The sequence below is a fragment of the Pteronotus mesoamericanus genome, unplaced genomic scaffold (assembly GCF_021234165.1).
Source record: "Pteronotus mesoamericanus isolate MK-2021 breed Mesoamerican mustached bat unplaced genomic scaffold, CSHL_Meso_final scaffold_12, whole genome shotgun sequence".
Taxonomy (NCBI): domain Eukaryota; kingdom Metazoa; phylum Chordata; class Mammalia; order Chiroptera; family Mormoopidae; genus Pteronotus; species Pteronotus mesoamericanus.
Genome location: NW_026555303.1, coordinates 8,669,739 through 8,681,343, shown reverse-complemented (window position 1 = coordinate 8,681,343; position 11,605 = coordinate 8,669,739). Strand labels below are relative to the sequence as shown.

Here is an 11,605-nt window from a genome sequence, read left to right as displayed (position 1 = left end):
TAATAGAATGTTTGCTCAGCTGCTGCTGTGTGTACAGAAAGATTAAAACCTGTTGTCACTTTGTTAAGAGAAACCTGGAGGAGATTTAACACATCTGGAGTGGGGATTAAGGAAACCTGGTAAACCAAAATTACCCATTAGGTTAAAAGAGCTTCCGCTTTGGCATTTGAAGCAAGAAGGAAGATGTGCTTGACCTTAACAAAGTGACTAAAATCAATACCTGTCAACACATCATGGTTGGTGCTTCTGCTGTAGCCACCTTTAACATTCCCATGAATTCCTATCTGAAAACAAATTCTTCAGTATTTTAAGATGGAATAAAACAAAATGAAATGATAATGATGTTATGTGATGGAAATATGGGGTAAGTATGTCGCAATATATACTACACTTGATCTTAGCCAAAAGGCCGAGAAGCAATTATGTAACAATATATAAATGCATTAAATCAGTACATTCTACAACTTAAACTTATACAATGTATTATGTCAATTACATCTCAAATAAAAAAAAAGATGGGGTGATATAACTGAACTGAAAAAGCAGTTTCCCATATGAATTACAAATGCAGTTCCTGTCAAAGGTTATAGTCCTTGAGAAAAAAAAAATAGCAAGCCACTGAGGTGGATCAGATGAACAACTTGACAAATTGTGTCCTGGATGCTAACCAAAGGGTAGGAAAATTTTCCTGGAGATATGCAGCTTTGGCAATAATGAATGTACAGTTCTCCATCTCTATGCCAAGCCCTGTGTATAGGAGAGCATACAGTTTGGAGGCTATAGAGAACAGGACCAATAAAATGGCATTGATCTGATTAAGATAACGTAAAGTATATAAAACAAAGTGGAGTCCCTTATGTCAACTAAAATGGCTGTCAGTCAGCCATGGCACTTTGATTCATAAGGAAAATTACCTAAGTCAGAGTAAACAAGTCTGGCAAGGAGGCACACTGAAAATATCTACCCATGTGCTCAGAGTAGCTGGGTCTGCAGAGTGGGACCACCTACATATAGGCTACTCAGGAAATTCCACACTTGCCAGCAGGGGTGTCAAGCAAAGCAGCCATGTACCACCCATAGATTCCTGGGCAAATTCCACATTTGGCATCAGGGGTGCCAAGACATTTATCAGGAAGACCCAGAAGGGAGGAGTACACTACCTTAAAGGTAAACTGAGGCAGGTTCCAGAACACTGCTGAGACAGTCAAGCTCCACACACCAGAGTGCTGCTCCATGCCACACTGATCTCCTTTGGCTTTGACCACCAGAGGCTCTGTCCACCAGCGGCTCTGCCCTGCTGGACTGAGGACTTCGCATGCCCTGCTGCCCACCTGGTTCTGGAGATCCTTCCTTGCAGGACACTGACAACTCCATTGCCCACCATGCTGTCTCCCAGACCTGCAGACTGAGACTCTGAGATTAGGGTTCATTATCCCCCAATTGATTACTGTGTGTGTATGTTACAGTCATTCCTCTTAGATTGTTAAGAGTGTGAGTAGGATATTAATGTATGTTGGTGTTCTGCTTTGAATAAATCTGCATTCAATATAAGCTGAGTGAGTAACATAATTATTGTGATTGACTCTTGTTTATTCCTTGGTGTTGGGCTGGTCAGCAGGCAGCTAACTGAGCAGTTGATCAGCTGACTTAAAGGAAAGACTATATCATGAACAGACATTCATGACAGGCAGAAAGATTTGTCATTCAACTAAAGGCTATAAAGGCTTATTTCTGTAAGTTTGTAAACCTTTCTGAATTAATAACTTAAGGGCAGAGTTTAGGGTGTGCAGAAAGTACCAGGCACAGCAGGTGTGGAAGATTTCATATCTTTACTCTTTATACTTGAGTGGGTCTTTTGCTGAGGAAACACAGCAAGCACTCAGGCAGCCACCTGGAGAATAGAGAGGCCTAGGAGATTTAATACTTGTCCAAGGCTAGTCAACCTGGCTTTGAAAATGCCAGGGAAGAGGGAAGTTGACCTCTTTGTCCTAACCACCAGGCCAAGAGTCCCTCAACAAAGCATGCTTCTCTTGGAACACCAGGAGAGGCACTGTGGTCAAAAGAAGACTAAATGAAAATGTTAAAAACAAATAAACAAATCAATTGCCATTGAAAACAGAGTCTAATAGGTTGAACTGATACAAACAACTTATTACAATGGAATACTACACAGCAGAAAGAAAAGAAAGAACTACTAAACTTCATGACAGCATGGATGGAACTGGAGAGCATTATGCTAAGCGAAATAAGCCAGGGGGCGAAAGACAAATACCATATGATCTCTCCTATAAGCAGAACCTAACCAACAATGCAAAGATGCAAGGAAAATAAGACCAGCAACACTGAAAGGAAAAGAAATCAACAGAGACAAGAGGGAAGGAGGGATGGGGGCAGGGAAAAGGAAGGGAAGGGGAAAGTCAAGGAACATATTGCAAGGACTCATGGACAAAATCAAAAGGGAAGAGCTGAGGGAGGGAAGGCGGGAGGGGGCAAGGGAAAGTGGGGGGGGGGTAGGCAGAGACAAATGTATTTGAAAAAATAAATTAAAATAAAATTTAAAAAATATTTTTAAAAAAAGAAAGAGGACTATAAGTTCACAAGCAAAAAATAAAAAAATATAAAATAAAATAAAATAAAATAAAATAAATAAAATAAAATAAAATAAAATAAAATAAAATAAAATAAAACAGCTAACAGTTCATTTCAGCACCCAACTCATGTTCATGGCTATAGGGGCACCCATGCCAAGAGCTTTAGGGTCGTTAGACTTGTTTTAAGTTGGATCCTTCCAGACAGTGGTACTCCCCTCTCCTGTCTCTGATAATCTGTGTTTTGAGAAACCACAGAAGGGTGGAATTTATCATTAGTACAAGAAACTTTGGGCCCAGTGTAGTCCTTTAGTGAATATGATGCCTGGTCTGTGTTTTGAGAGTTTCTGAATGGGAAATTTTCTGTCCTATTTCCTTCAAGAACCACTATTTGATCAAGCTAGCCCTTCACTTCTTTACTAGTAAGTACTATTATTGTTTATAAACAGTATTCTCTAAGGCAGGGGTGTCCATCCTGTGACCTGTGGGCCACATGTGGCTCAAGATGGCTGTGAATGCAGTCCAACACAAAATAGTAAATTTACTTAAAACATTATGAGATTTTTTGTGATTAGGTGTCACAATGTATTTAATGTGTGGCTCAACACAACTCTTCTTCCAGTTTGACCAAGAGATATCAAAAGGTTGGACACCTCTGCTAAGGTTAGGTGTAAAGGCAACTGGCTTTCAAAAGTTGCCCAGCTAAATTCGACTGGCAGACAAGTGACAAGACAACAGATGGACATTGCCAGGAAATCTTAACCTTTCTTTCACTTCTCCTTTCCACCTGCTGTCAGATCCTGCTGCTTTTACACTTACACAGTCTGTTTGGTAGTTTTCCCTTTCACTCTAAGTCATAGCCATTCACTGGAAGCTGAGCAGGCTATGACCACATTCTCCCTAGTTCAGTCACTCCACAAAGCTTATCTTAAAGGCTTCTGCTGAAATAATGTATTTTTTTCTTTCTCTTTTTGGATTTGACATTTTGATCAGCTCACCCTGCTCATTCCTTGAAACATATCATCTTTTTGTGAACTCCAAGATGACTGGTATCACAAAATAAGTGTCATGTGTGTTGATTGCTATGAATAAAAGATTGAAAACTACCTACATATTAAGAGTTCAGACTCTGGAGCCTTGGTTTACTCAGGTGTGAAACCTATCTAATTCCACTTACTAGCTGTAGAATCTTGAGAAGTTTACTTCATATTTCTGTGCCTTAGTTTCACCATATGTAAAAGGAAGATAATAACAGTACTTACCTCATATGGTTGATATGAGAATTAAATAGGTGAATATTTATAAAGTGCTTAGAATAGTGCCTCACAGATTGAAATATTACATAAAGTTAAGTAAAAATAAATAAATATTCAATAGTATAAATATGGTTGCAAATATTTCTGCTGTTCTAATATTTACATCAGTAAAAACTTCTTGCCCAAAAGGAAACTAAAAATATCTAAAATGACCTCTGCAATATCATAAATAATAGTCTTTCTCTGTATAATAGATACAAATGTTGCTATTTTAAACCATTTGCTATTAGGACAAACAGTTGTTTTATAAGGTCTGTCCCTGGATCACTGTGGTATCTTTCTAACCTATTAAAATTTATTATTTTGTTCAATCATTTTTTATTGTTATTCTACTACAGTTAATTCAATTTTCCCCCTTTGTCCTCCTCCACCCATCCAACCCCACCTTGCTCCCACAGTCAATTCCCACATCATTATCCATGTCTATGGGTCATTCGTACATGTGCTTTATCTAGTCCCTTCCCCTTCTTTCCACCATTGTCCACTCTGTCCTGCCCTCTGGTCACTGTAAGCCTGTTCCATGTTTCCTTGCCTATGGTTCTACTTTGTTCATTAGTTTATTTTGTTCACTACATTCCTCTACCGGGTGAGTTATCGATACTTGTCTTTCACCACCTGGTTTATTTCACTTAGCATAATGTTCTCCAGTTCTATCCATGTTGTCACAAAAGGTAGTTCCTTCTTTCTTTCTGCTGCATAGTATTCCATTGTGTAAAGGTACCACACCTTTTTGATCCATTCATTTACTGATGGGCACTTAGGCTGTTTCCAGCACTTGGCTATTGCAAATAGTGCTGCTATTAATATAAGGGTGCATAGGATCTTTCGAATTGGTGATTCAGGATTCTTAGGGTATATTCCCAACAGTGGAATTACTGAGTCAAAAGGCACTTCCAGTTTTAGTTTAGTTTTTTTTTTTTTTTTTTTTTTTTTTTTTTTAGGAAATTCCATTTAGTTTTTCACAGTGACTATACCAGTCTGCATTCCCACCAACTGTGTAGTAGGGTTCCCTTTTCTCCACATCCTCTCTAGAATTTGTTGTTTTTTGATTTGTTAATGATGGCCATTCTGACTAGTGTGAGGTGATATATCATGGTGGTTTTAATTTGCATCTCTCTGATGGTTAGTGATGTTGAGTATCTTCTCATATTTCTATGGGCCCTCTGTATGTCCTACTTGGAGAAGTGTCTATTCAGGTCTTTTGTCCCTTTCTTTTCCTTTTTCTTTTCAAATACATTTGTCTCCACTTACTGCCACCATTTTCCCCTGCCCCACCCACCCACATCTCCCCCACTCAACCCTTCCCCACCTTGTCTTCATTCATGTGTCCATACCTGTTCCTTGATCTGACCCTTCCTCTTCCCATCCCCGCTACCCCCCTACCTTCCTCTCTCCTGTCCCCGTCTGTTTCTTATTTCCTTCAATATTGCCGGTCATGTTTTCCTTGCCTGCTTGCTTTGCTGATTAGATTCCACTTGTAGGTGAGATCCTATGTATTTGTCTTCCACTGCCTGGCTTATTTTACTTAGCATAATTCTCTCTAGTTCCATCCATGCGGTAGCGAAGGGTAGTAGCTCTTTCTTTCTTTCTGCTGTGTATTATTCCATTATGTAAATGTACCACTGTTTTTGGACCCACTCATTTATTGATGGGCACTTACTTAGGTTGCTTCCAGCACTTGACTGTTGTAAATTGTGCTGCTATGCACATTGGGGTACATAGGTTCTTTTGAATTGGTGTTTTCTTTTGTCATTTTTTTTTTTTAAATTGGAGTGTTTTTCCTCCTGGTGTTGAGTCCTATGAGTTCTTTATATATTTTGGGGATTAAATTATTGTCCAATGTATCATTGGGAAATATGTTCTCTCTTATAGTCAGTTCTCTTTTCATTTTGACGATGGTTTATTTATCCATGCAGAAACTTTTTTAATATGATGTAAACACACTTATTTTTTTTCCTTTATTTCCAGTGTCCTAGGAGGTATATTGGCAAAAATATTGCTACATGAGATGTCTGACATTTTACTACCTGTGTTTTCCTCTAGGATTTTTATGGTGTCACAACTATATTTAAGTATCTTAGCCATTTTGAGTTTATTCTTGTGTATGTTGCATATTGGCAGTTTAATTTCATTTTTTTGTATGTACCAGTCTAGTTTCCCCAAAAACATTTATTAAATAGGCTACTTTTACCCCATTGTGTGCTCATACCCACTTTGTTGAATATTAATTGACTTTAGAAACATGGGTTTATTTCTGGGTTCTCCCTTCTGTTCCATTGATCTATGTGTCTTTCCTGATACCACCAGACTCTTTTGATTACAGGGTCCTTTTATCATAGTTTGATATCAGGTATAGTGATCCCTCCTACTTTGTTATTCTTTCCCAAGACTGCTAAAGCTATTCCTGGTTTTTTTTTTTTTTTTTTAGTTCCATGTAAATTTTTGAAATATTTGTTCTGGACCTGTGAGGTATATCTTTGGTATTTTAAAAGGAAATGCATTGAATCTGTAGATTAATTTTGGTAGTATGGACATTTTGATGATGTTAATCTTCCAATCCAAGAACACAGCATATGTTACCATTTATTTGTAGCTTCCTTAATTTCTTTCTTCAGTTCTATAGTTTTCCAAATACAGACCTTTTACTTCCTTGGTCAAATTTACTCCTACGTAATTTATTTTTCTTGTTGCTATAGTAAATGGGATTATTTTCCTAGTTTTCTTTAAGATATTTCATTATTGGAGTACAAAATGCCCTCAATTTCTGTATAATGACTTTGTATCCCAATATTTTGTCAAATTCAATTATTAGGTTGAGTAGTGTTTTGGTGGAGACTATAGGGTTTTCTATGTACACTAGCATGTCATTTGCAAATAATAACAGTTTTACTTTCTCTTTCAAATTTGGATGTCTTTTTCTTGTCTGATCACTGTGCCTAGAACTTCCAGTACTGTGTGAAACAGGAGTGGTGAAAGCGGACATCTTTGTCTTGTTCTTGATCTTAAGGGGAAAGCTTTTAATTTTTGCCCTTTAAGTATAATGTTGGCTGTGGGTGCCTCGTATATGGCTTTTATTATGTTGAATATGTTCCCCCTGCTCCCACTTTCCTGAGTGTTTTTATCATAAATGGCTGCTGGATTTTATCAAATGATTTTTCAGCATCTATTGACATGATCATGTGATTTTTGTCTTTCATTTTATTTATGTGGTATATTATGTTTACTGATTTGCAAATATTGTACCATTCTTACATCCTTGGGATGAATCCCAATTGATCATGGTGTATGATCTTTTTAATGTATTGCTGAATCTGGATTACCAGTAATTTGTTGAGGGTCTTAGCATCAATGTTCATCAGAGATATCAGCCTGCAGTTTTCTTTGTTGTGTCTTTAGCCAGTTTTAGAATTTGGATGACACTGTCCTCGTAAAAAGAGTTAGAGAGTCTTCCCTCTTTTTGAATTTTTTCGAATACTTTGTGAAAGATAGGAGTGTGTTCTTCTTTGAATATTTGGTAAAATTAATCTCCAAAGCCATCCTGTCCAGTGCTTTTGTGTGTCCTGAGTTTTATTTATTTATTTATTTTTTTATTACTGCTTCAAATTCACTAGTTGTTTTCAGTTTATCCAGGCTGTTTCTTCTTAATTCAGTTTTGGAAGATTGTATGTGTCTAGAAATTTGTCCATTTTGTTCAAGTTGTCAAATTTCTTGGCATATAGTTGTTCGTAGTAAATTCTTACAATCTTTATTTTTGTGGTATCTGTTGTAACTTCTCTTTAATTTCTGATTTTATTAATTTGTGTCCTTTCTCTTTTTTTCTTGATGAGTCTGGTTAAAAGTTTGTCAATTCTGTTTATCTTTTCGAAGAATCAGCCCTCAGATTTATTGATCCTTTGAATTGTTCTTTTAGATTTCTTTTCTTTTTTTTTTTTTGGTGGGTCTTTTTTTTTTTGTAGTTTTAATTTTTTTTAATTTACTTTTTAAATACATTTGTCTCTGCCTCCCCCCCACCTCTTTCCTTTGCCCCCTCCCCCCTTCCCTCCCTCAGCTCTTCCCCTTTGGTTTTGTCCATGAGTCCTTGCTATATGTTCCTTGACTTTCCCCTTCCCTTCCCTTTCCCTGCCCCCCCCCCCTTCCCTCTTGTCTCTGTTGATTTCTTTTCCTTTCAGTGTTGCTGGTCATATTTTCCTTGCATCTTTGCATTGTTGGTTAGGTTCCGCTTATAGGTGAGATCATATGGTATTTGTCTTTCGCCCGGGACTATACCCTGAGAACACCAAAACACAGATAGATTTCAATTTTAGTGAATTTGTTGAGGCTTGTTTAGAACCTCATTACCATATGGTCTATCTTTAAATACGTTTCATGTGTATTTGAAAAAAAATGTAGATTTTGCTTCCTCAGGATGAAAGATTCTGGGGTGAAAGGATATATAATCAACTAAGTGCATTTGATCTAGAATGTTGCTCAGTGCTACTGTATATTTCTTAATTTTTAAAAAAGATCTATCCATTGTTTATAGTAGGGTGTTAAAATCCCCTACAATGACTGTGTTTTGGTACATTTTTTTTTTAGATTTTTTTTTTTATTTTTAGAGAGAGGAAAAGGGAGAGAGAAAAAAAGGGAGAGAAGCATCGATGTGTGAGAGAAACATCAGTTGGTTGCCTCTGGCACACCCTCAACCAGTGACTTGGCCCCCAACCCAGGCATGTGTCCTGACTAGGAAAGGAACTGGTTACATTTTGGTTCACAGGCCGGTACTCAGCCTACTGTTTCACACCAGCCAGAGTCCAAATATCTTTCTTGTAGTTCCCCAAGATTTTCTTTATATATTTAGTTGCTCTTTCCTTGGGTGCATTTATGTTTACAAGGGTTATATCCACCTGCTGGACTACTCCTTTAAGTATTGTGTAGCGACATTTGTTTCTTTTTTTGGCTTCTATTTAGAAGTTTATTTTGTCTGATATAAGTATTGCTATCCTAGCTTTCTCTTAATGTATTTTTTCTTGGAATTTTTTTTCCTTTCATTGACTTTCGACTTGTGTAGAACTTTGTTCTGATGTGGGTCTCTTGTAGACATCATATATGTGGGTCATGTTTTCTTACCCATTCAGCTACCCTATGTCTTTTGATTGGAACATTTAATCCATTTACATTTAAAATTATTATTTATAGGTACTTAATCACTGTCATTTTTTTTTTGTACCTGTGTTCCTCTCTATTTCTCTCACTCCTTTTTATAGCAAGTAGTCTCTTTAGCATCTATTACATTGCTGACTTGGTGCAGGTGTACTCTTTTAGCCTTCTTTTGCCTGGGAAGCTCTTTGTTTTGCTTTCCATTCTATTTTATTTTTAAAATATTTTATTTCTTTATTTTTAGAGAGAGGGGAAGGGAGGGAAAGAAACCTCAGTGTGGGGTTGCCTCTCATTAGCTCCTTAATGGGGACCTAGCCTGCCACCCAGACATGTGCCCTGACTGGGAATCAAACATGTCACCCCTTGGTTTGTAGGCCAGCACTCAATCCACTGAGCCATACCAGCTGACACTGCCTTCCATTTTAAATGATAGCCTTTCTGAATATAGCAGTCTTCATTGTAGGATCTTGCTTTTCATTACTTGGAGTATTCTGTGCCAATTCCTTCTGGCTTGTAGTACTTCTGTTGAGAAATCAGCTTGTAGCCTTATTGGAGCACCCCAGTATTTCACTAGCTGTTTTTTCCTTACTGCCTTTAAGATTTTTTCTTTGTGTTTAGCATTACCACTCTGATTTTGATGTGTCTTAGAGTAGGCCTTTTTGGGTTCATCTTATTGGGGACTTCTGTGCTTCCTGAACTTGTGTGACATTTTTCCCTCACCAAGATAGGACAAGTTTTTGTCATTATTTTTTCAAACAGATTTTCTATCCCTTGCTCCTCCTCTCCTTCTGATATTCTTAGGATGCGAATGTTATTATGTTTCATGTTATTCCGAAGCTCCCTTAAACTGTCCTTCTTCTTTTTGAGTCTTCTTTGTTTTGTTTTGTTGCTCTGAATGGGTATTTACTTCTACCTTGTCTTCCAGCTTGCTGATTCAATCTTTTGCTTCATATAACTTGCTTTGAATTCCTTCTAGTGTATTTTTCCTTTCAGATATTGTATTACATTCTGTCGGGTTGTTATTCATAGCTTCTATGCCTTTTTTCATGCTGCTCTAGTTCTCACTAAGTTCCTTATAATCATAAAATTCCTTGTAGTTCTCACTGAATTTCTTAGTATCTTTATAACCATTATTTTGAATTCTATGTCTTAAAGATTGCTTGCCTCAATTCCATTTATCTTTTTCTCTGGAAATACCTCCTTTCTTCTAGATCAGGAGTTATTTCTTTATATCCTTGTTTTAGATGACTTTTCTTTTTGTTTCTGCATCTCAGGATACTTTGCTTTGCCTTCCTTGTCTTTTGAGGGTGGCCTTCTATGGTAGGAGTTCTGATGGACTCAGCGGTACACACTCTTTGATTTCATGATCTGTGTGCTCTTGGGTAGCTCTTTATTCACTTTATGTGGGATCTTTTATTGTACTTGGGCTTTGATTATTAATAGCTCATTTGTTGATGGGTTCTCTCCTCTGGCTTGTTGACTGGGAGACACAACCCCCACCACATTTTGTATGCCATTTTACAGGTGCTGGTTAACAAAGAAATATTACCCAGAAAACCAAACCCACACCAGCAAAAATATCCCCACCACATTAGCAATATCAAGAGCAATTGAGTTTAATATTAATACAGGTAGAAAGAAATTAAGAATATTATGAGCTAGGAAAAAGGGAATATGAGATGACTAAAGGAGAGAAAGATGAGTTTTGGAGAGAAGAAGGAGGAGGAATAAAAAGAGTAAGGAATAGACACAAGGGAAAGAAAGGGAGAAAATAAAATTTAAAATGTAAGTAAAATAGAGAAAGGCAATGGCAAAATAGAGTAAGAAAAAAGAAGAATATAATATGAATTTTGAAATAAAATTTTAAAAATAGTTAACCAAAGGGAACAAAATTGCAGAAAAGCTTCAATATAGCCAATAGCAATCACATCTGAGAAGAGATTAATAAAGGTGTAAAGGGAATAAAGATAGTAAACAAAAGAGAAATAGAGCATGAGATGTCTAGAGTAAAGTAAAATGATTTTGAGAGGCTAGAGAAAGGGCAAATAATAAGAGTGAGGAATAAAATCCAGGCTAAGAAAGGGAAAAAACAAAATTCCAAACTCAAATAATCAAGGCAAGGAGGAAGGCAAAATGGAATAAGATTAGGGGGAGAGCAACCTGTGAGACTTAAAATAAAAAAAAAAATAGTGAACAAATAGTGATAAAATTGAAGAACAGCAACAATGGTAATATCCACACCAAACAAGCTATAATTTATAAAGGTGGAAAGAAAATAAAAATATTATAAGAATGGGAACAGATATTTAAGCTGACTAAAGGATGGAAGAATGATTTTGAGAAGATAGTAGGAGGAGAAATAGTAAGAGTGAAGAAATATGAACCAGGCATAGCATGAGGGAAAATAAAATTGAGAATGAAAATAAGAAAAAGGCAGGAAGAAGGCAAAATGGAAGGGTACAATGTGAGATTTGAAATAAAAATAAAAAAATATATTAAAATATAAGTAAAAAGAATACTGAATTAGTTGGAATACAGTTGAAGCAAAAGAAGAAATATTAAAAG

General features: G+C 36.7%; 1 pseudogene; it reads right to left on the bottom strand.

Moving 5' to 3' along the window:
* Positions 1-272: 272 nt before the first annotated feature.
* LOC129082228 (uncharacterized) lies at positions 273-421 on the bottom strand (annotated as a pseudogene).
* Between the last annotated feature and the right edge of the window lie 11,184 nt (positions 422-11,605).